The sequence below is a fragment of the Rattus rattus genome, chromosome 11 (assembly GCF_011064425.1).
Source record: "Rattus rattus isolate New Zealand chromosome 11, Rrattus_CSIRO_v1, whole genome shotgun sequence".
NCBI classification, from domain to species: Eukaryota; Metazoa; Chordata; class Mammalia; order Rodentia; family Muridae; genus Rattus; species Rattus rattus.
Genome location: NC_046164.1, coordinates 83,700,385 through 83,722,558, shown reverse-complemented (window position 1 = coordinate 83,722,558; position 22,174 = coordinate 83,700,385). Strand labels below are relative to the sequence as shown.

The 22,174-nt window shown below is 37.5% G+C and overlaps 1 pseudogene; it reads right to left on the bottom strand.

Moving 5' to 3' along the window:
- Positions 1 to 8,437: 8,437 nt before the first annotated feature.
- Positions 8,438 to 9,426, bottom strand: LOC116912683 (annotated as a pseudogene).
- Between the last annotated feature and the right edge of the window lie 12,748 nt (positions 9,427 to 22,174).

The window sequence follows — 22,174 nt, the reverse complement described above, 5'->3', positions numbered from 1 at the left end:
GATAGAAGTAGGGGCTTTGCAGCAATGGCCCCTGTCCCAGGTATAGCACCAAAACCAAGAACTGCTCTGTGAAGACATTGCACTTCTAAAGACAGTGAGTTTGTAACACATATGAAGAAGGCTACAGGGTTCAGTACATATGATACCACTTCTTCCAGGTCCATTGAAATCCAAAGTTCTAAGCTGAAAATAAGAACATGCATTCTATATCCCTCAATAATGTAGGACCTGTTGTATACTGAATGCCCAAATGCCTTTTAACAGACTTTCTTAATGTAAAACTCAGTATGGTGTAGTGATTAGTGGATATATCATATTCATACAAATATTTTTACTAATTATTGAAGGATGTAGTTTTTATATTCCTAAGATTTTTATGGACTTTTATTTAAAATAATTTTAAAACATACATTAAAATACTTATATGTATGTGTATCCGATACATAAGAGATACCTTGTGCTAGACACACATCTGTGCATAAGTTATTCCAAGGCTTTGCACTTCCTCCAAAGGATCTGGGGAACCTGTAGCATTCACAAGGTGCTTACTTGACATACAGTAATTTCAGGTCCTAAAAAATTTAAAAAGCCAGATCACAGTCCTGCACTAGGTGCAATAGACTGGGAAACTGTTTGTGAGAAATGCCCTGTATGATTTCAGGAACCTTTTCTATGACTCTGATTCTCTGTAAGGATTGAGAACCACCACAGTCCTATGGTATTACCTACACACCAACAAAGCAGGCCTAAAAAAGCAACAAACAAACAAACAAACAAACAAACAAAGGAATGTACTATAGGATCACAGACCTATTTGAAAATCATTCCACTTTAGATTCTTCTCAGAGCCTCTGAGCAATGTAAGCCAAGGTAGCTGATAATCTTTGATAATAAGTCTTCTAATGCCGGTAGAATAAAGAGATACTTCCTGCCCCATATAAAACTATGAGAAAGGCATGGAGATCAGGAAGCAATCATATGAGTTAAATTATGAACTATAGCTACAAAATTAAGAAAACACTAAGTTTTGTTATGGCTAAGTAGAAAAATAAACATTTTTAAAACACAAGCGTTAGTTACGGATGTATGTAGTAACTCAGGGTGGAAATCACTTGGCCAGGACTTATCTTTAAAGGCCTCAGTCCTCCAGTAGGATAGAATTTATGCTTTCCTGCACTGATATTTGTCAAAGTCCAAATACATTTTTGTTATCACAATTAATGAGTAGAAGCATGGCTGGATTATATGCAAGATGAGTGAGGGATGCTGCTGGACACCCACAGTACCAATGGAAACCCCAAACCACAGAGATACACTGGCACACGTACACTGAGTTCATAGCATGTGTCACAGAGACATTCATTCAGTTAATATCTACATAGTCCTTGGAGTGATCTAAAGACATTGTCAAGTTTGTGTGTGTGTGTGTGTGTGTATGTGTGTGTGTATGAATTTAATATATGTGTGTATTTAACATTAGTAAATATAATAGTTAAGAACAGATTTACAAATATTGGATCAAGGAAACACTGCTTTTTATTTTCAAATGACCTGACAACATAGCTTATCTTTTTCTTTAATTCAGTTTTAGGAGTAAAAATATAATCTCAGATACACTTTTTTTTAATTAAAAAAATTAAACAAATTTATTGGTTATTATATTACATTTCAAATGTCATCCCCTTTCCTGGTTGCCCATCTGGAAACTCTGTATACCATCCCACCTCCCCCTGCTTCCGTGAGGGACTCCCTTACCCATCTACATCCCTAGCCTCCCCATCCCAGCATTCCCCTCCACTGGGGCATCTAGCATTCACAAGACCAAGGGCCTTTCTTCCCATTGATGTTCCACAAGTCCAGCCTCTTCTACATGTGCAGTTGGAGCCATTGGTTCTTCCATGTATACTCTTTGGTTGGTGGTTTAGTTCCTGGGAGCTCTGGAGTGTCTGGTTGGTTGATATTTTTTTTTTCTTACTATGGGGTTGCAAACCTCTTTAGCTCCTTCAGTCCTGTCTCTAACTCCTCCAATGGGGACCCTGTTCTTGGTTCAATGGTTGGCTGTGACCAACTGCCTCTGTATTTGTCAGGCTCTGGCAGAACCTCTCAGGAGACAGTTTCAGACACACTTTTAATGGTTTCACCTCTTGCCTTTAACTCACTACTTTCATAACCTAGAGTTATCTGAGAAAAGATTCTCAATTGCAGAATCTCTAAGAGATGAGTGGCCTGTGAACATGTCTGTGGTGGATTGTTTTAACAGTTTAATGAAGAAAGAGGGCCTAGTGCATGGTTGACAGGGCCATTCTATGAGGAAGTGACTTTGGGCTGTAGAAAATGAATATGTGCTAGCTGAACAAAATCCTTTAGCTGAGCCAGCAAGCAATGGTTCTGAATGGATTCAGCTTCAAGTTCCAGCTTTGAGTTTGTATCTTGAGGTCTGCCAACAACATTGGAAACTGGGAGTACAAGACAGATAAATGCTTTCTCTCCTCAGTTGCTAATGGTCTAAGTGTTTTGTCACTGGAACAGAAATCAAATACAGCAATAGTCCACAGTAAGTGTTTGAGAAAGAAGTCTTGTAAGGAAGCAGTTTGTGTTTTCTTGAATTTTATCTTGTGTCCTCATATCTCTATAAATATATAGGGTATGTGAAAAGGCATTCATCAAAAGCGTCCAGGGATCCACTGGCTTTTCCTTAATCACACAAATTGTCCTTTAGCCAGTGTTTTATTCATGTTGGCTTCAATTACCGAAGAATTAATTTTACCTTGGCACAGTTAGCAGTACGCACTTAAGGTATATATAACATTCCAAGACTTTGCTCTTAATTCATTTATACTGGGTCTATTAAATAGACTTAAAGCTGTTTTGAATTTAATTGGTGGGGCAATTTATTATATGGCTGACCAGTGAATCACCGTATCCTTTTAAAACTAGTTGAAACCTGACATGTCTATATTATGACTCCAATGGCCTGGTGCACGCTGACTATAAATGAGGAAGAATTACCACATAGACCATCAAGAAGAACCTTACCCAAGTATCAATGTAAGAACACAGCACACCTTTACATGGGGCGTATTAAGAAACAGTCTATAATCTCAAAATATCGTTGTTTGTTATATGAATCAATTTCCTAACTAAAAATCAATGTTTCAAATAATGATTGCTTTTGTAAGTTCCATGACTCTCTGGCCCTATAGATGTTGTATGCATGGATAGGTCAAATGTGAATATTATATCTCAATGATATTGTCTCACATATGTTATATATATTATAGTTAATTAAATAGTAAAGCTTTAATGTAAATGTAAAAATAATAAAGTACTGGTAGTATCCTGCAGCAGGCAGTTCATACATGCAAATGTAAACTTGAATTTATTAATCTTACCTATTCCACCTATATCTTATAATGTTTTGGTGTTAAGGAAACAAATATCCAATGACCTGTACAAATTCCTAAATATATATATATGTACATGTATGTATATATTTGTGTGTGCATGTGTGAATGTGCATTCTATGAAAGAATATTTTTTTTAATTTTTCCTCTAACATTAAAATGAAGATTGGAAACAGCAATAGACAGTCTTGCTTTAGGTCTTTGTGATTTATTTCTTTAAAAAGATTAATTGTATGTTTACATAATGTCTGTGGTTGTGAAGAAAATTATTCCTTCCTGAATAATAAGAGAATAAAATGTAACACAATACACAAGTTATTTTAAACTATGTTGAATAGCATTGAACTGCTTTCTCAGACCTAGACTTGGGAAATTTTCACTGAGCTCTGAGAAGAGAGACACATAAAACAGAGGAGAAGTAAATAACCATGTAGCAGACATACACAGACTAAAAAAAAAATGGGTTATATAACTTATGAGCTAGCCAAGGAAAGAGCCAAAGATTATGACTTGGGCATTTATTCATAAATAATTAAGTCTTGGAGTCATTATTCTGAGATCATAGAGGCTGGGCAGAAAATTTCATAGCTACAACTGGTGACCAATGTATGCACACTTAGAATGCAAGTTTAGAACCTGAGGAAAAAATCAGGAGTGGAAAGTGGGGAATAAATCCAGAGTAATTTCCTACCTTGGCAGAAACTATTTCCTTTTATGTGAGAGAGAACAGAAAGCCCGAGGTACTTACTCAGGGGGTCTCCCTTAATGAAGGTCCATGTGCTAACTCTGCTGGTATGTGAGGAACTGTTCTTATAGTTTCTCTTGGGCTGGAGATTTAGTTCACTTCTCAGATATGTCTGTAAAAATACTCTGGGCTCATAAAAATCCAGTATATGCCCCAAAAAGAAGCCTGAAAATGCTGAGAGCCAAACAGGCCTTGGCATCATGGCACACTGTGGCCTGAACCCACTTTCCAGAGTGGGCAGACGTAAGAGGGAAAATAGTGGCTCTAGACCAAAAACTCTTCTGGGTACCCCGCAATAATGAACTAAGGGTGTGGATACAAAGTACAGACACATGGTGGCCTGAGAAGGCCTCTGACTTGCAGGTCCAACCACTTTCCAGAGCAGGTGAGGCACCAGGCCTCTGGTGTGGCACAGTTACAGGTTAATCCTAAAATGTGAGGGTTGGCTGACACCAGCTACAGATGTTTGGGCTGAAATATCTCTCCTCTGTAAGTACAAGAGCAGAGGCAGGGCTACTCATAAGTGTGGGAATCAGAAGCCAGAATCAGACTGAGAGAACAAAGAAAAAAATCAAGAACAAACGTCAAATCAGGTAAAAATATAGAGAGTTTAGAATTATACTTTAATGCTAAAGAGGGTAAGAGACTCAGTATAAAAATTCACAGACAAATATAAATAATTTGAAACTGATACACTTAAGGAAACAAGACCCATAAAGGAGAAAAACACAAAAAGAGAGCTCCTGGACTTCTGGACAATGCTATTTTAAATGGCTTAAAGATAGAAAAATGATAAAGAGATAAATAACCTAATTGAGATTAACACATTACCAATTTTTATTATTAGCACACTGGTAATCCTTATCTTGGTAATCATAATAAGTTTCTGTGCCTTCTCAAATAATGCTTTAGAGATAAAAGAAAAAGAAAATTATGAAAAATGGAAATAGGCCTTAAAAGAAAAAGTTAGAAAAACCTATAAATAAAAATGAGGATGCTCCTAAGATAGAGTTAAAAGAAAAAGAAAAATATGAATAATGGAGACAATATTTATAAAAACTTTATAAATTTATAAATAAAAATGAATAAAATACTATGATAGTAGAGATAAAAGAAAAAGGGAAATATGAAAATGGATAGAGATCATAGAAGTAAATTTTTGAAAACATTATAGATAAGACAGAGAAGAATATTAGGATAAAAGAGATACAAGAAAAAGAGAAATATGACAAGTGAAGACAGGCATTAAAAAATTTTGAAAAGATAAATAAAAGTGTGGCATATACAAAACCAGTAGAGATACAGGAAAAAGAAAAATATGAGACCTGAAGAAAGCCTTAGAAGAAAAATTAGAAAAAAAATAAAACAGTATTGAGAAAGTTGCTGAGATAGACAGAGAATAAATAAGGCCAGAAACTACAGCACCACCTTCTAGTGAAAACCAAGAAAGTCTGAAAACGTTTGCTAGATGTTAATCTTAACTTATCTGGTTTGTATAAGACAACTGTTAATGGATGGTTGCCACCATCAAGAAGAATTTGGGTAGCATCCTTAGATACCCTGGCTTAGAAAAAATTAAGAAAAGTGTCACCATTTATGGTATGCACTCACCATTCCTGAAGCAGATATAATATTTTTAGGGGATTCAAAGTGAAATAATCAACTAAGACTGGAAATATATAACAAAAGCAATATTAGAACGTGGTTCACACTTGTAATGACATTTATGATGGAGAGAAGATGCTAGAGAAATAGAATTGAGAACCAAGAAGAGACATCCAAATGTCTCAACCTCAGTTATTGAGTGACTGTGCATACGGTAAGGTATAGATTCAAGTCATCGATGATGACACAAGCCTGGTATTACATCACCTGACAGCTTAAAATGCTTGGGACAAGCATTACTTAAATACCATTTACTCACATCATGCAAGGTCCAAAAGAAACATTCACTGACTTTTTACAAATATTGACTTCAGCTGTAGATAGAAAGGTATCATATCCACAAGCTAGGAAATTGCTAATTAAATCTTTAGCTTCCAGTCTTAGGTGATTATTATACTTTGGACCTCTGAAAACTTTAAATTGGCTTCATGAATGCATACCAGAAATGGTGACACTTTTCTTAAATGCTTTCTGAATGCATAAAGGTAATCAGTCCCCTAAAGGCAAAATCACCACCAATAGATGAATGGATTAAAAATATAGTTGATATTGGATCCCATTTATATACTATAAATTTAATAAAATAATCTTATTTTTTAAGGAAAGTCACACTGTAAAATGTTTTTACACATTTGTGGTAAGGGGGGGTCATTTAAAAAACGGCTGTACTGTAGGCAAGGCAAACCTAGAAACAAGACTTTTTCAACAGGCAATGCAAAAAGAATGCCCCAGCCTTCTAGAATATGAAAAAGATGTCACAAAGACAAGACAAGTTTAATCAATATAGATTAACACAAGGACAAAAAAGGTAACTCCTTGTAGGGATTGTAACCCCATTTCCATTCCAAGAAAAATAGTGCTCTCACATATTAAGCAATTTCAAGGGAATGGTGTTTCATTCCTAAAATGTCGGATGGATAGTTTGTGATCATTCATAAGTTGATACATGTTTGTTGTTGTTTAAGAGGGATTAGTTACAGCTTGTTCATGGCTTTGGTCAGCGAAAAAGCAAAGTAAGGGAGGTTAGATTCGGGGATTTATTTTCCCCTTATGTCAGGTTCAAATTGGGCATCTTAGGTCAGGAGAGAAAAATCTCATCAACAGAAAAACTACACAGCATTGTTCTGGATATAAACATTAATAATTTAGATATCAAGGCCAGAGCAGCTTCAGTAGATAAAACAGAAAGCCCAGGAGAGGTCAGAAAACAAACTGCCATAAATAATGAGAGACCAAAGTTAAAATTACATTTAGATGGAATTGAGATTGAAGGCTTAATGGATATAGGAACAGCTGTTGAAGATGCTTAACCAACAAAACCGGGTAACAAAAAATTCCACAGATATATTACAGAAAAATGTATTAACCTTAACCTTTTTAAATGCTAAGGAACATAAAGCTACAGCTTTGGAGAGATATCAGATGATGGAAAAAACTGCTGACCTAAATCAGCCTGTTTACATTAAGAATGTCCTAGCTTAGAATAGAGGAAAGGAAATGTGTTATGTTTGGGGAGTGGTTTTGTCTTTGTTTCAATTGGAGACAAAAAAACGTGAATTCTTTCACAAATAATAAGTCAGATTTGACCATGGGAGACTATCTGAAGATCGTGGCTACAGAAAGGCCAAAGGAAATGACATAGACCAACAAATCAGGTAACTTGTATTGCTGATCCCTCGACATAGGAACAGCTCAAGACTGGCTGAGACATATTGTCTCTACCAGGACTTCAGGACTTCAGTCAATAAATCTTGTTGACTACAGAATCCTCAAAGCTAATGATTTTCAAATCATCATTTTCAAATGCATAGATACAAAATTATATAATTTGGCTGAACCGTCCAAACAAGCTTTAAATAAAGACAGATGCCATACCTGCTTGAACAGAAAACAGAGACTCATCTTTAGCTAAATTATGCACACTGCACACTCCTTGCACTCCAAATGTGTACTTCCGGTGAACATTTATGTGTTTACAGACCTCAGTGAAGTTAGGGAGGCCCTGACAAAATCCACCCCCAAGAATGCTAGATGGATGCTGAAATTCTGAGACATATTAATTCTAACATCTTTACGCATCCAAACTCAGACTACTTCCACAGCTTCTTTCTCAGGGACCTGCATCCAGGAAAGTTTAAAAGTGACTAGCTAGGATGGTCCAGCCTTGAAGCTGCTCCAATTGGGACTTCACATGAGCCCTACACACAGAAAATGGACATGAACTGTCAGGGATACATTTCTTTTCCCTTCCTTCCTTCCTTCCTTCCTTCCTTCCTTCCTTCCTTCCTTCCTTCCTTCCTTCCTTCCTTCCTTCCTTTCTTTCTCCCCCTTCTCTCTCTTTCTTTCTTTCTTTCTTTCTTTCTTTCTTTCTTTCTTTCTTTCTTTCTTTCTTTCTTTCTCTTTCTTTCTTTCTGTATGTGTGCAGCAAACTTTTATTGATGGTATTCAAGACAGTAGGGCAGGCTCCCTAGGCCCCTCCTGTTATTATGGGGGTCTGGGAGGCAATCATGAGAGAGATGCTCAGTGTTGGGGACTGAGTTGGGATGGGAACTCCTCAGCACCTGAGGGCCTCTCTCTTGCTTTCAGTATCCTTGTTGAGTTGGGCTGGGTGGTCCAGGGTTTCTTACTCCTTGGAGGCCATGTAGGCCATGAGGTCCACCATCCTGTTGCTGTAGCCATATTCATTGTCATACCAGGAAATGAGCTTTACGAAGTTGTCATTGAGAGCAATGCCAGTCCTAGCATCAAAGGTGGAAGAGTGGGAGTTGGTGTTGAAGTCTCAGGAGACAACCTGGTCCTCCGTGTAGCCCAGGAAGCCTTTTAGTGGGCCATCAGATGCCTGCTTCATCACCTTCTTGATGTCTTCATACCTGGCAGGTTCCTCCAGACAGCATGTCAGATCCACAATGGATACACTCGGGGTAGGAACACAGAAAGGATGACATTGCCCACAGCCTTGGCAGCACCAGTAGATGCAAGGATGATGTACTGAGCTGCCCCATGGCCATCACGACACAGCTCTCCAGAGGGGCCATCCACAGTCTTCTGAGTGGCAGTGATGTCAAGGACTGTGGTCATGAGCCCTTCCACGATGCCAAAGTTGTCATGGATGACCTTGGCCAGGGGGTGTAAGCAGTTGGTGGTGCAGGATGCATTGCTGGCAATCTTGAGCGAGTTGTCATATTTCTCCTGGCTCACACCCATCACAAACATAGGGGCATTGGCTGAAGGGGCAGAGATAATGACCCTTTTGTCCCCACCCTTCAAGTGAGCCTCAGCCTTCTCCATGGTGGTGAAGATGCCAATAGACTCCATGACATACTCGGCACTAGCATCATCTCATTTGATGTTAGCAGAATTTCACTCCCGGAAGATGGTGAAGGGCTTCCTATTGATGACAAGTTTCCCATTCTCAGCCTTGACTATGCCATTGAATTTGCCATGGGTATAGTCATACTGGAACATGTAGACCATGTAGTTGAGGTTAATAAAGGGGTCGTTGATGGCAACAATCTCCACTTTGCCAGATGCAGAGGAGAAGACAGCCCTGGTAACCAGGCACCCAATAGAGCCAAATCCATTCATATTGACCTTCATCATCTTGTCTATGGGACGAGGCTGGCACTGCACAAGAAGATGAGACTGTTTCTGAAACAGGGATACATTTCTTAAAACTAGCTATATCTTAATTCCCATTGAGTTTTCAAAAGAAAATAATGCCTCTAAACAGAAGGAAGCACATTAAAGAGAATGATTCCACTCCCAAAAATTGGATGGTCTTTGGGTTTTCATAGGGTGATGTGTTTGCTGTTGTTTAAGAGGGGTTGGTTAAAGGTTGTTAATTGCTTTGGTTGGGGCCAGAACAAAGTAAAAGGAAGGTTAGATTTGTGGATTTCTTTTTCCATTTCTCTCTCTCTCTCTCTCTCTCTCTCTCTCTCTCTCTCTCTCTTTCTGCAATGTATGTGTATATAATGTATACGTTTGTGTCCCTGTATAATATGCATATTTCAGCTCTTGTTTAAGTTATTGTACTTATGTAATTCTTAAAAATGTAACATTAAGTACTAGTATGTTTGAAAGCTGCTATTTCACATTGTTTAGGACAAAATGCAATTTAATAATTGGTCAATCAAACTTGTGGTAATTTTAGATACTAGTTGAGTTAATTACAGAAACAAGCTTCATTTAGCTTTCCATAGGTGTTTTAAGTTAAGCAGGTAGTAGATACCTAGAAACAAGAAAAGATATACTATAGATAGAAGAAAAACCTCAGAGAACTTGAGCACATGGCATTTAAGGATCTTTTATTAACAAAGGCTTTTCATGACAGTGACATGTCAGCCCCTGATAGCACACATTGAACTTTAAAGAAGATGATGAGCTTCAATGAAGCTCTCTATATAGCGTTTGCTTCAACTAAGCTGCCACTCAGCAAAAGTTACCCTTTATCCTTGCTTCTACTACTGACAGTATACTGTCCTAGATGTGGACAAACAGGATGCAGGGAAGTTAATGTCAATCTTTAAAAGGACAAAGTAAGTAAGTCCTTCAATATTCTTGCTCCACAAATGTGTGTCAGATAATCTGGGCCAGAAGTCCATAGATGGATGCACAGAAATTTTGGGTGACTATCTTGGCTGCCTGAATATTTGTCTATCTGTAGTTTTGGAAACTGCTTGTTCTGTACTTCCTGTATTCTCAGGTAATATTTATCTTTCTCAAGTCCTCGATGATGGTGAAGACTAGATATTTGTATTTATACATTTAAGCTTATGTTTTTTAGGTTATGAGAAAATGTTTTTAGTTCTAAGAAGATATTCTTAGGTTCATAAATGCAGTTTTATTTGAAAATGACTGAAGCACAGAATTCTAAATTCACCATGATAGGATAGATAGTAGAATGATTTTTTCCAAACTTAACAAATAACAAATACTTCTGACCTGGACACTGTGAGCACAGTTCTTTTATTTATTTATTTATTTATTTATTTTTAATAACGAGTATTTCTTATTTACATTTCGAGTGCTATTCCCTTTCCCGGTTTCCGGGCAAACATCCCCCTAATCCCTCCCCCTCCCCTTCTTTATGGGTGTTCCCCTCCCCATCCTCCCCCCATTGCCGCCCTCCCCCCAACAATCACGTTCACTGGGGGTTCAGTCTTAGCAGGACCCAGGGCTTCCCCTTCCACTGGTGCTCTTACTAGAATATTCATTGCTACCTATGAGGTCAGAGTCCAGGGTCAGTCCATGTATAGTCTTTAGGTAGTGGCTTAGTCCCTGGAAGCTCTGGTTGCTTGGCATTGTTGTTCATAAGGGGTCTCAAGCTCCTTCAAGCTCTTCCAGTTCTTTCTCTGATTCCTTCAACGGGGGTCCCGTTCTCAGTTCAGTGGTTTGCTGCTGGTGAGCAAAATTCTTTCCTGATAGTATTCATAATTGTTATTGTATACAGTTTACAGCTAATAGAGAAGATATCTTTTATTGGAATCAAAGGAGGAGATACAAAGATAATCTCTAGGGTAAGGTGTGGACCTGTATTTTACCTGTCAGTAAAGAGCTGATGTTCTATAAATGGAAGGCAGGAAATAGAAATTGAAACTTTCAGTACAGAGATTGAAAGTCTGAGAGTTAGTAAGAGGTATGAAATTTCATACTGGGCTTGAAGAGGTTGGACCCATGAAATGTAGATGAGGTAAATAGCCATGTGGCAAATCTACACTAGAATAAATTGGGTTATACAAGTTATGAGCTAGTTGGGAATGGAACCAAAGCTTATTTACTTATAAATAATTAAGACTCAGAGATGTTATTCTAAAAAAACAGGCTGCATAGAAAAGCTCATGGCTAAAAGTATATAAAAATTTATAATTAGAAGTGATACTTAAATATGCTACTTTATTCTTGTATTCTGTTTCATGTTAACTACCACTGTTTGAAAGTCATTAGCTTTTACCTTGAAGTAATATTTTAATAATCTCTGGATTTATCAAGCCGAAGAAGAAATATATAACCTAAATATTATATGCTTATAGCTAAGAATTTCATTGGCATATATATGTAAATATATAAATATATATGTATACATGTATATATATGTATATATGTTTGTCGTTCTTGATTTTTGAGACAAAGTCATTTTATTTCTTGGTTTTTCTTTTTCATTTTTCTTTTCTTATTTTCCCCCCATAGTTCCAGGAATTGAACTTTTCATCCAAGATTGACAAATACTTCACAACTGAGTCAGATTTCAAATGCCCTTTTATTTTATCTAAAATTGAGACTGATTCTCCCTGGGCACTTTAAGCTAGACTTGACCTTACCCATAACCCAGGCTGACTTTGATTTTGAGCAGCTGTGATTACAAGCATGCGTCACCAGCTTCTTGACCTTTGAAACTCCCTATCTCTACTTTTGTCTGTGAGGTGAGAGGAGCTTATTCTACAGTTTATATCACAGCTAAACAAGTAAACAGCGTGCTGAGCACTAATGGGATATGTAATAGATGCTGATGCTGTTCGGATGAGCATTGTTTCTACCTAACCATTCAAATACCTCCTCCAAAGTTTGACAAGAAGCTGTCACTGAACAAAAGTTAATGCAGCTAATCGATGATGGTAGTGGACTCTTTCTTTTTAAGTCTTTAGTTCATTGGCCATCTTATCATTTCGTTTTATTTTTTATTAATCATTTCATTTGTTATATCTCAAATGATCTCCTACTTCCTGGTTACCCCTCTACAACACCCCTATGTTACATCTGCCCTCTCCTCCGTCCCCTTTGTGTTCATCCACCCACCCTCTCCCACTCCACCCCTCCAGCATCCCCCTAGTCTGAGGCATCAGGACCGAGGGACTCCCCTCCCATTGATGTCAGACAAGACCATCTGCTACAGCACTATTTGGAAGCATGGATCCCTCCCTCTACATGCCTTGGTTAGTTGCTTACTCCCTGGGGTAACTGGGTGGTCTAGCCTCCCTACATTGTTCTTCCTAAAGGATTGCATTCCCTCCCCTCTTTCAGTTCTCTTGCCAGCTTCACTACCAGGCTACCTGATCTCAGTCTGATGGTTGGTTCCAAGCATCCACATCTACATCTGTCAGTTGCGGGCAGAACCTCCCCATGAATGGCACACCAGGTTCCTGTCAGTAAGGGCCTCTTGGCAACAGCAACACCGTAAGGGTTCCATGTCTACAGACAGAATGGATCCTTAGGTGGGGCAGATCCCAGAAGGCCTTCATTCTTTGCTCCATTTTTTGTCCTTGTCTTTCCTTTGGACAGGAACATTTCTGGGTTAGTAATTAGAGATGGTTGCACGGCCCAATCCCTCAACTGGGGGACCTGCTATGTACTGGAGGTGGTCACTACAAGTTATATCTCTTAAGTCTTTAGTTAATTGACCGTCATATCTTTTCATAAAGAGAACACTGTACATTAATTTTCCTAAGATTACTGTTGGATCCAAAGCTGTGAAACTATTTTTTAAAAAAGCATGTATTTACACATTTCAGTTTTCAAGGACTAACTATTGACCTGTACTAGTTACTGAAATACTAATTACTCATTTATTATACTCAATAAAGTCTGAGTAGTATGTGAATAATGTATAAACAAGCAGACTTACATAGAAAATTTAATTTACTAATAGATAATTCTGAAAACAAAATTTACTTTGGGGTAATATTTAAAGCAACACAGAATAAACATAATTTTTAGAACAAGATAACCATATTTTTCTCTGCTTTATATGTATATGAGTTTTCCTTGCATGTATGTCTTTGCGTCCTGTGCATGTAATACCTGAGGCTGCTAGAAAAGAGTATCACCTTCCCTGGAACTGGAGTTGCAAGTGGCTGTGAACTAGCCTGCGCATACATGGAAATTGGAACCAGGATCCCACTGTATAACAGTCACTAATCCTAATCACTCAGTTATCATTTCTGCCCATACATTCCCATAAAAACTTACACATACATATATTACTGTTCATGTTTGCATGCATAATAGGTAAAGAATCATGAAATTTTAAAATATTAAAGACTCTGCTCAACTTTGAAGGTTTTGTCTTGTAATTTAAGTTACTTTTAAAAACCTTCTTGGCATCAGCAATAGTGCCTGGTGACACTGGATTCCCTTTCTTTCAGTCTTTGCTCCACTCTTTGTCCCTGCATTTCCATGTGACAAAAGCAACTCGGATTAATATTCTTGAGATGGATGGGTGGCCATGTCCCTCAACTTGAGACCATGCCTACGTACTGGATATGGTCTCTACAGTTTCTATCTTCTCTTTGTTGAGTATTTTGGCTAATGTCATCCCTTTTGGGTCTTGGGAAACTCTTGGTTTTCTGCTATCTGGGATTTTCTAGTGGCTTCACCCAGTTCCCCATGCCACACTGCTACACACCTCCATTCAAATTCCTGAACCTCTGTATTTCTCTGGTGTCTCCTCTTGCATCTGATCACGTTCCACTTTCCCTCCCCCCCCTTTCCCTTCCAGATTCCTCCCTCTTTCAACCTCCCATAATTATTTCTCCCACTTCTGAGTAGAACTAAGTATCCACACCTTTGGCCTTCCTTCTTTGTTTTCAACTGTGAGTTGAATCACAGGTATTCCAACACTCTTTCGTTAATATCCACTTACAAGTAAGTTAACATACCATGTATATTCTTTTGAGACTGGGTTACATCACTCAGGATGATATTTTCTAGGTCCAACCATTTGCCTAAGAATTTCAGAAAGTCATTGTTTTTAATAGCTGAGCAGTACTCCATTGTGTAAATGTAACACATTTTCTATTTCCATTCCTCTGTTGAAGGACATCTGGATTGTCTCCAGCTTCTGGCTATTATAAATAAGGTTGCTATCAACATTATGGAGTATGTGTCTTTATTATAGATTAGGGCATCTTTTGCCCAGTACAGTGATCTTACCAGCTTGCAATCCCACCAGCAATGGAGAAGTGTTCCTTTTCTACACATCCTCGCCAGCATCTGCTGTCGCCTGAGACACTATTGCTGATGCCAGGAAGTTTTTGCTGACTGAAGCCTGATACAGCTTTCCCCTGAGAGGCCTTGTTACAGCCTGACCAATACAGATGTGTATGCATGCAGCCAATCATTGGACTGAGCACAGAGACCCTAATGGGGGAGTAAGGGGAAGGACTGAAATAGCTGAGGGGTTTCACAAACCCATAGGAAGCACAGCAATATCAACCAACCAGAACTTCCAACGCTCTCAAGGACTAAACTACCAACCAAAGAATACACATGGAGGGACTCATGGCTCCAGCTGACTATTTAGCAGAGAATTGCTTTATCTGGCATCAATAGGAGGAGAGGTCCTTGGTTCTATGGAGGCTCATTCATCCAGTGTAGGGGAATGCTAGGTTGCTGAGGCAAGTAGGTGGGTAGGTGGGTGGGAGAGCACCCTCATAGAAGCAGGGGGATAGGGTAGGGGTTTGTGAAGGGCAAACCTGGAAAGGGGATAACATTTGAAATATAAATAAATAAAATAACTAATTAAATAAACCTACTTCTGGTTTTCATATGAAATTAAGTGTTTTTCAAATTGGTTGTTCTAAGTTTATGACAGATTAATTATGGGCAAAATAACATTTATTTACAGAAAATATTAGTAATTTTGATATGAATATGGATATTTCAAAGTTATTATCACCTGATTTCTATAAGAAAACTAAAGGTATGGAAGTTATTTAAGAAATTCTTTTAAAAATCTTAAAGTATCAAAAATGGATATTATCATTCAAAGCGAAGATTGATAAAGAATTATCTATTGTAAAAGCCTGAAGACTGTAGGTTTCAGGTAAGAAATCTAAATCTCAGAATCATGTCTAAGTTAAACATTTAAAAGTTACCACTAGCACAATAATTTTATGCCTGTCACACGTGAAAATATTTATGAAGAGATTCAGATGCCCAAGAAGTGTGGTATCCTGATATGGACTATTATATACAAATTCATTTTATTTTTTGTACTGGGCTTCTCTGCAGTATGCTCTGCCAGGGCAAGCCTTTGTTAATGTGACCATGTTAAACCATTTGCAGTGCATTTTTCCATGCATTCTTCTGATGTGCTTCCTACAATTCACAGAAGACACAGTTCATGAGAAATGCTAAATAGCAGTGCAGAAGTAGGGAACGACCTGGAAATTTTACTTATTATTTCTAAACATATATGCTATCTGGTATGCTAACATCATACAAACTTCAAGCCAGTTAGGGTTTTTCAGGTGTAGGAAGGTTTATATAAGGGATCAGTGTCACTGAAGCTTGGGATTTCCAAAAACTGATCTGTTTTCATGACTTGCTGATAACTATCTTTGACTGCCCAACCAAAGACTTTTCCCAAGACTAAAGATTTGAGCCACTCTCCACCAACTTGTCTGGATACATTACAGTATTCCTGGGTGTGTATGATTTACATGTGTCACTCTCTAGGACATTGGTACAAATCAATCACACTGGTACTGTATGACTAAATAGCTGTCCCTAATGAGACAACAAGGCTCAGGTGAGCCGCTGAGCTGGTAACACTACTGTCCACAGCTGGCTGAACATAAGTAAGCAGTTCCCACACACCTGATGTGGGACTGAACCTGTGGGGGCTGACACCTAGGATCCACTACTTTAGCCATTTTCACATGTTCTACTATTTCCCCATAATCTTTTCATTTTCAAGTTACTTCGTAGGGGCTATTTATTTATTTATTTATTTATTTATTTATTTATTTATTTATTGTAGAGACAGTTTTCACCATGTTGCCCGGTTGGTTCTGGAACTTGCTCTACAAACCAGGCTGGCCTCAAAAATCAGACATTTGCAAGCTTCTGCTTTCCAAGTGCTATGCATAAAGGCTTGCTTCATGACTGCGACTGCTCAGCTTGAATTTATTATTTTTTTAATATTGAATAACTGCTTATTCATTACAGAGACAATAAACAACAGAAACTACATTAGTTGTTTAGTTGTTTTCCTTGTTGTGGACAGAAAGTAACCGGAAGCAAGAAGATTAATTTTGAGTCACATTGTAGGAAGGAACAGTCCAGCATGAGAAGGCAGGCATGCAGAGCTTATGCAGCAGAACATACAGATGGGCTCTGTCTTAGTCAGGGTTTCTATCCCTGCACAAACATCATGACCAAGGAGCAAGTTGGGGAGGAAAGGGTTTATTTAACTTACTTTCACATTACTGTTTCATCACCAGAGGAAGTCAGGACTGGAACTCAAGCAGGTCAGGAAGTAGGAACTGATGCAGAGGCCATGGAGGGATGTTTCTTACTGGCTTGCTTCCCCAGGCTTGCTCTCTTATAGAACCCAAGACCACCAGGCCAGGGATGGTACCACCCACAATGGGCTGGGTCCTCCCACCTTGATCACTAGTTGAGAAAATGCCTTACAGCTGGGTCTCATGAAGGTATTTCCGCAACTGAGGCTCCTTTTCTGTGATAACTCTAGCTATGTCAAGTTAACACACAAAACCAGCCAGTACAGTAGTCTTTATCACATTTAGGACACAATACAGTGGAGAACAGAGTATGCTGGAAATGATTTTTCCTTTCAAATCTGCCCAGAACCCAAACCTATATTATTCGTGTATTGCTCTCAGCTAGCCTCCCTAGAGACATCTTCCTAGAATTTCCCAGAGATGTGTGTCCTAGGTAATTCAAAATGTGCCTAAATCGAAAATGAAGAACTTTAAAAGACTTTTTTTTTTTTTTTCCCGGAGCTGGGGACTGAACCCAGGGCCTAGCGCTTGCTAGGCAAGCGCTCTACCACTGAGCCAAATCCCCAACCCTTTAAAAGACTTCTTTAGTTTTGATTTTTATCTTAGTTGAACATGTTTTAATATCTGTCTGTTGTCTATGCAGCATTTGTATGTCTAGTGTTTTCAGAGACAGGAAGACGGAATAGGATGTCCTTAAAACTGGAGGTTCAGATGGCTGTGACACACAGGCTCTGGGAATCAGACCCAGATACTATGGAAGAGAAGAAGTGTCTTAACATTTGAAGCATCTCTCCAGTCCCAACAATGAAGATTTTAATCATCACATGGATACACGGAAAAACATAAAATGTCAAACGGTACACAGGTACCTCCCATATTCTTAGATCTGTACTTCAAAACTGAAATGCACTTTAATTCTGCTAGAAAGTTTCTACCTCATAAATATGTGTCTAAATATTTACATTTTGTAAAAGAATTTTAATGTATGTCACTTCTAGACACACATGTCTATTTTAAAATCACTAAAATTAAAACATATTTGAATGGCTTCATTTCATTTGCAATGTGGTTCTGCATCATTTATGATAACATGCCACAACTGACAGTGTAAAAACAACTATCTTAGCTCTCCATTGCACTCCCTCTCTCTGAAAGAGCAAGAACTACCTAGAATGAAGCTTAATAGCTCTTTGGATTTTGATATTCCAAACTGTCATTACAGATGGTATCTTCGAAAATGAACAATTGCATATAATATAACCTTAGCCTTTTTAATCTTTAAAATGAAATAGAATAATATCATAAAAAGCCTTTTATGCAATGAACAAAGAGTTGTACATGTTTGCAACATTTGTGCCATTCACACTGGAAAATATTGGACCACATTGTATTGGTCTTGGTAAGATCTAAAGATTTCTTTTCTGTTTATTACTAATTCTTATTTTATGTAATATTTCTATTAATCTAACTTTGTAGTTTGTCCTAGATATGTATAAATTATTTTCACTATTCTGAAAATGTTTTAAAATATCATTTGCCTTTAAATTTGTGTGTGCTCATATGTATATGTAGACCACGTTTGTATATATGTACAGATGCACATGTGCATGAAGGTATTTATATATTTTTAATAACCTGAAGCTCAGAAAATAGGCTAGGCTAAGAAGTCAGCATGTTCTGGATCCATGAATTCTTATCTCTCTGTGCTTAACTAAAAGTGTGTATCACCATACTCCACCTCTTTCATAAATACAGAAATGTCTGTTATTTATGCCTTTTTTATTTAGCTACAGTTTATAGGGTTTGCTTTCTCATGTATTCATACTCAAGTATTTTACAATTATAACTTAGTTATTTTAGTAGTTTCAATAATAATTGTATAGTACTGTGCATAAAATAAGAAATATACTCAAAATTAAAGAATGAGATATTCTGATTATTTTCCTTCTTTTTAGAAACATATTAAATGGAAAAAAATTTGTGAACACAACCTGCAGGTAAACTTAAAGTCATAATAATTTTATTGCCTAAATAAATGGAATATGTGATGAAATGCATTACAGTAAATAAATCTTCAGTTTATTCTTCTTACAATTTCACCCAAACCTTAAGGAGAGAAATTATATCTATCCCAAATGAAACCTTCCCAAATATTAAAGATAAAAGGAAGGTCCTTTCCAAATTTACTTTACAGGGCAACCGTTATTAATCATCAACAGCAACATCAAAAAATGGCACTAAAAAACAAGCACACAAATTCTTCTGTGGCATGTCAACATGCCACATTAACTGGAACATAAGAAAGCAATATATTTTGAGCAACTGGAATGTATCAAGGTACAAAGTGGGTTAAAATTCAGTATTTACAAGTATATACATAAAATGACTAATGAAAACTCCCACAATCTCATCTCAGTGAACAGGAATAAAATATTTTAAAATGTATGCCCTCTTGTCAGGATTAAAAAAAATTCTTGAAACTGTAAACAAAGGAAGTGTCATTACACTGATAAAGGTCATCTGGTGAAACCCAACAGCTAGCATTGAGTTTAGTGATCTATGTCTGTGCGAACTCTCAGCTAAGTACGACAGTGCCAAAGATGTATAGCAACTGTCACTGCTTCACTTGAAATCAAAGATCTTACCTTGGAAGGAAAGAGAAACAGGGTCCATGTATATAAGATAATGCTGCCTGTGTTTGCAAATGAAATTTAACAGCACACAGTGAGCTTCAAGATATGGTGCACTCTAGAGAAATTAAAAATAACAACTACATAAATGGAATGGGTTGCAACAAGCAAGATTTATTCGCAAAGAGGAGGCCTGGTCTACATTGTAGTGGCAATTATAGAATAGCATCATTACTATGTACAGATGGGCATAAAGCCTTTCTTTTGAGTCTAGGAAAAAGTTGTTCCTTTTCTGTAAGAATCATCTCAGTTTGGCAAGAGAAGCACGCTTGTATAATTTGGATATAAGCTTTGTAAATTCAATGTGAGTCTTGGGAAGCTTGTTCACTGGATATGTTTAATACCTAAATAATATACATCTAATCCCTTTTGCTCAGCATTTTTTTTGGGGCCAGTGATCCTGAGTCCTACCTCATAATTTGGTTGGTTACCTCTCCCAAATTCAGCATTCTACTTCAGGATGACACACATTGCTTCTTTAAAGTGATATCTTTAGACACTTGGTGGCTTTTCAGATATGCATAACCTTGATGGCCTGAGCAGTTTTAGGGATGTTCTTAAAGTAAACATGCAGATTGGATCCTCTAGATTTCCATGATAGTTTAGTGTTTTCTGGGTCCAGAGAGTGGAAATTTATTTCCAAAAGTCAACCATGTTGATGGCAGGAAGCATAGTTCCAGTCTTTTAAATATATCCATTCTGTATGCTGTCAGGTCAAACTTTTGGATTTTGTCTGTTGTTTTGGAAGGTAGGCCAATAGTAGACACTTTTTTCTCTAGTGACAATTAAGTCATTTACTGGTTTTACCCTATGTTTGTTTTTTCTTTTGTTTTTTTTTTTTGTTGTTGTTGTTGTTATTGTTTTGGTTTTTTTTACTTCATGTGCACTGTATTGAACTATACATGAGATTAGAAAAGGGATGTTAATCACATAGCAAGTAAAGTTCAATTTATCCTCAATTTATATTTTTAGTTGGAGACAATCTTGCTTCATTGTCCAGGTGGTAAGTAATGACTACTTACTTACAAGTCACCAGCATGCATGTAAGCAAATTGGTACTCTCCAGGGAAAGCATCATTATAACAATGAGGCTTGAGGTCACAGGACCTCCCAGCAGCCTTCAACTAATGGTCTTGAGGGCTCCTCTTGTTACAGCCTGTAAGAAGCAAGGTAAAAGCCAGAACTCCACAGTGCAGTAAGGTATGGGAGTTTGCATACAGCTCATACTCACATAACATATATATCCAAGAGTCTATATTTACTTTACAATAAAAATGTAATATTACTATCTGTATAAATAACAGAACAAACCAAATAGAGTTTTAGAAAAGTTATAGGAGAGAAGGGAAGACAAAAGCTAAATTTCTAGTCCCACTAGTCCCTTATTCTCTTCCTTTAGTCTTCATCGAGAGGGATACATTTTGCAGAAATTACCTAATTTATCCCACAAGCACACTGGATGCTACCTAAGTAAGTTGGTTCATATTTTATCAACTTTGTGCAAGAATATTCAGAGTATTTACCCCAGAAGCTTTAATTCCTTCTTTTTTGGCACTGTATTTACACACTTGCCAGGAGTTAGCAACCTAGGTCAACAGTTTCTTGGGTAACAGACTGTAAAACATATATTCTTGGCAACAATAACTCAGGGAGATCATAGGATTCCTGGCACTCAGTAATTATACCAGTTTAGTTTTGCTTAATCCCTTATATGTTTGTACTTCAGTAATCAGATTTGCAAAGGATTGCTAGCAGATCTCAGATTTCATGTTTGTAATAGAGATAGTCTGTCTCTCTCTCCGATGCTTGTTAATACAATCTGATGTGTAATTTTATTAGAAGTATCTGTGGTTTCTTCTCTTTTCTTAGCAGAAGCTAGAGAAGACTTTTGAAGCTCTCACTTTCCAAATGTGTGCTTTCTTTGTCACCTTTCCCCGGATCCTTGTACGATACCTCAGGACCAAAAGGATTACTACTCTTGTGGGAAAAAAAAGTCGAAATGCTATCAAAGTGCTTGCTGAATGTTCTTCTTGTTCAGAAACAGAGGTCAGCACATGGATTCATTTCTCCTTTCTTTCTCATTCTCTTACCCCTACCTCCTCTCCCTCATTCCCTCCCCTTCTCATTCCTCCTTTGTCTTCCTTTTTCCTCACAGCCCCAAACTCTCAGTGATGGAAGAGGGGAAAATAAAGATAGACTAGCATGGAAAAATTAACGAAGGAGGAAATTTTATATTATAAGTCGCAATTGTTATAGTTCTTGTGTGCTTTGCTTTCTTCCCCATCCCTGCCCCCCGTGCTTTACTTTCTAGAGAATTTTTTATATGAACATTTTAAAATCTTCTATTGGTGGCCACAATGAGGATTACAGAAAGGACTGACGGAGCTGAAGGAGTTTGTAACACCGTAGGCAGAACAACAATATCAATGA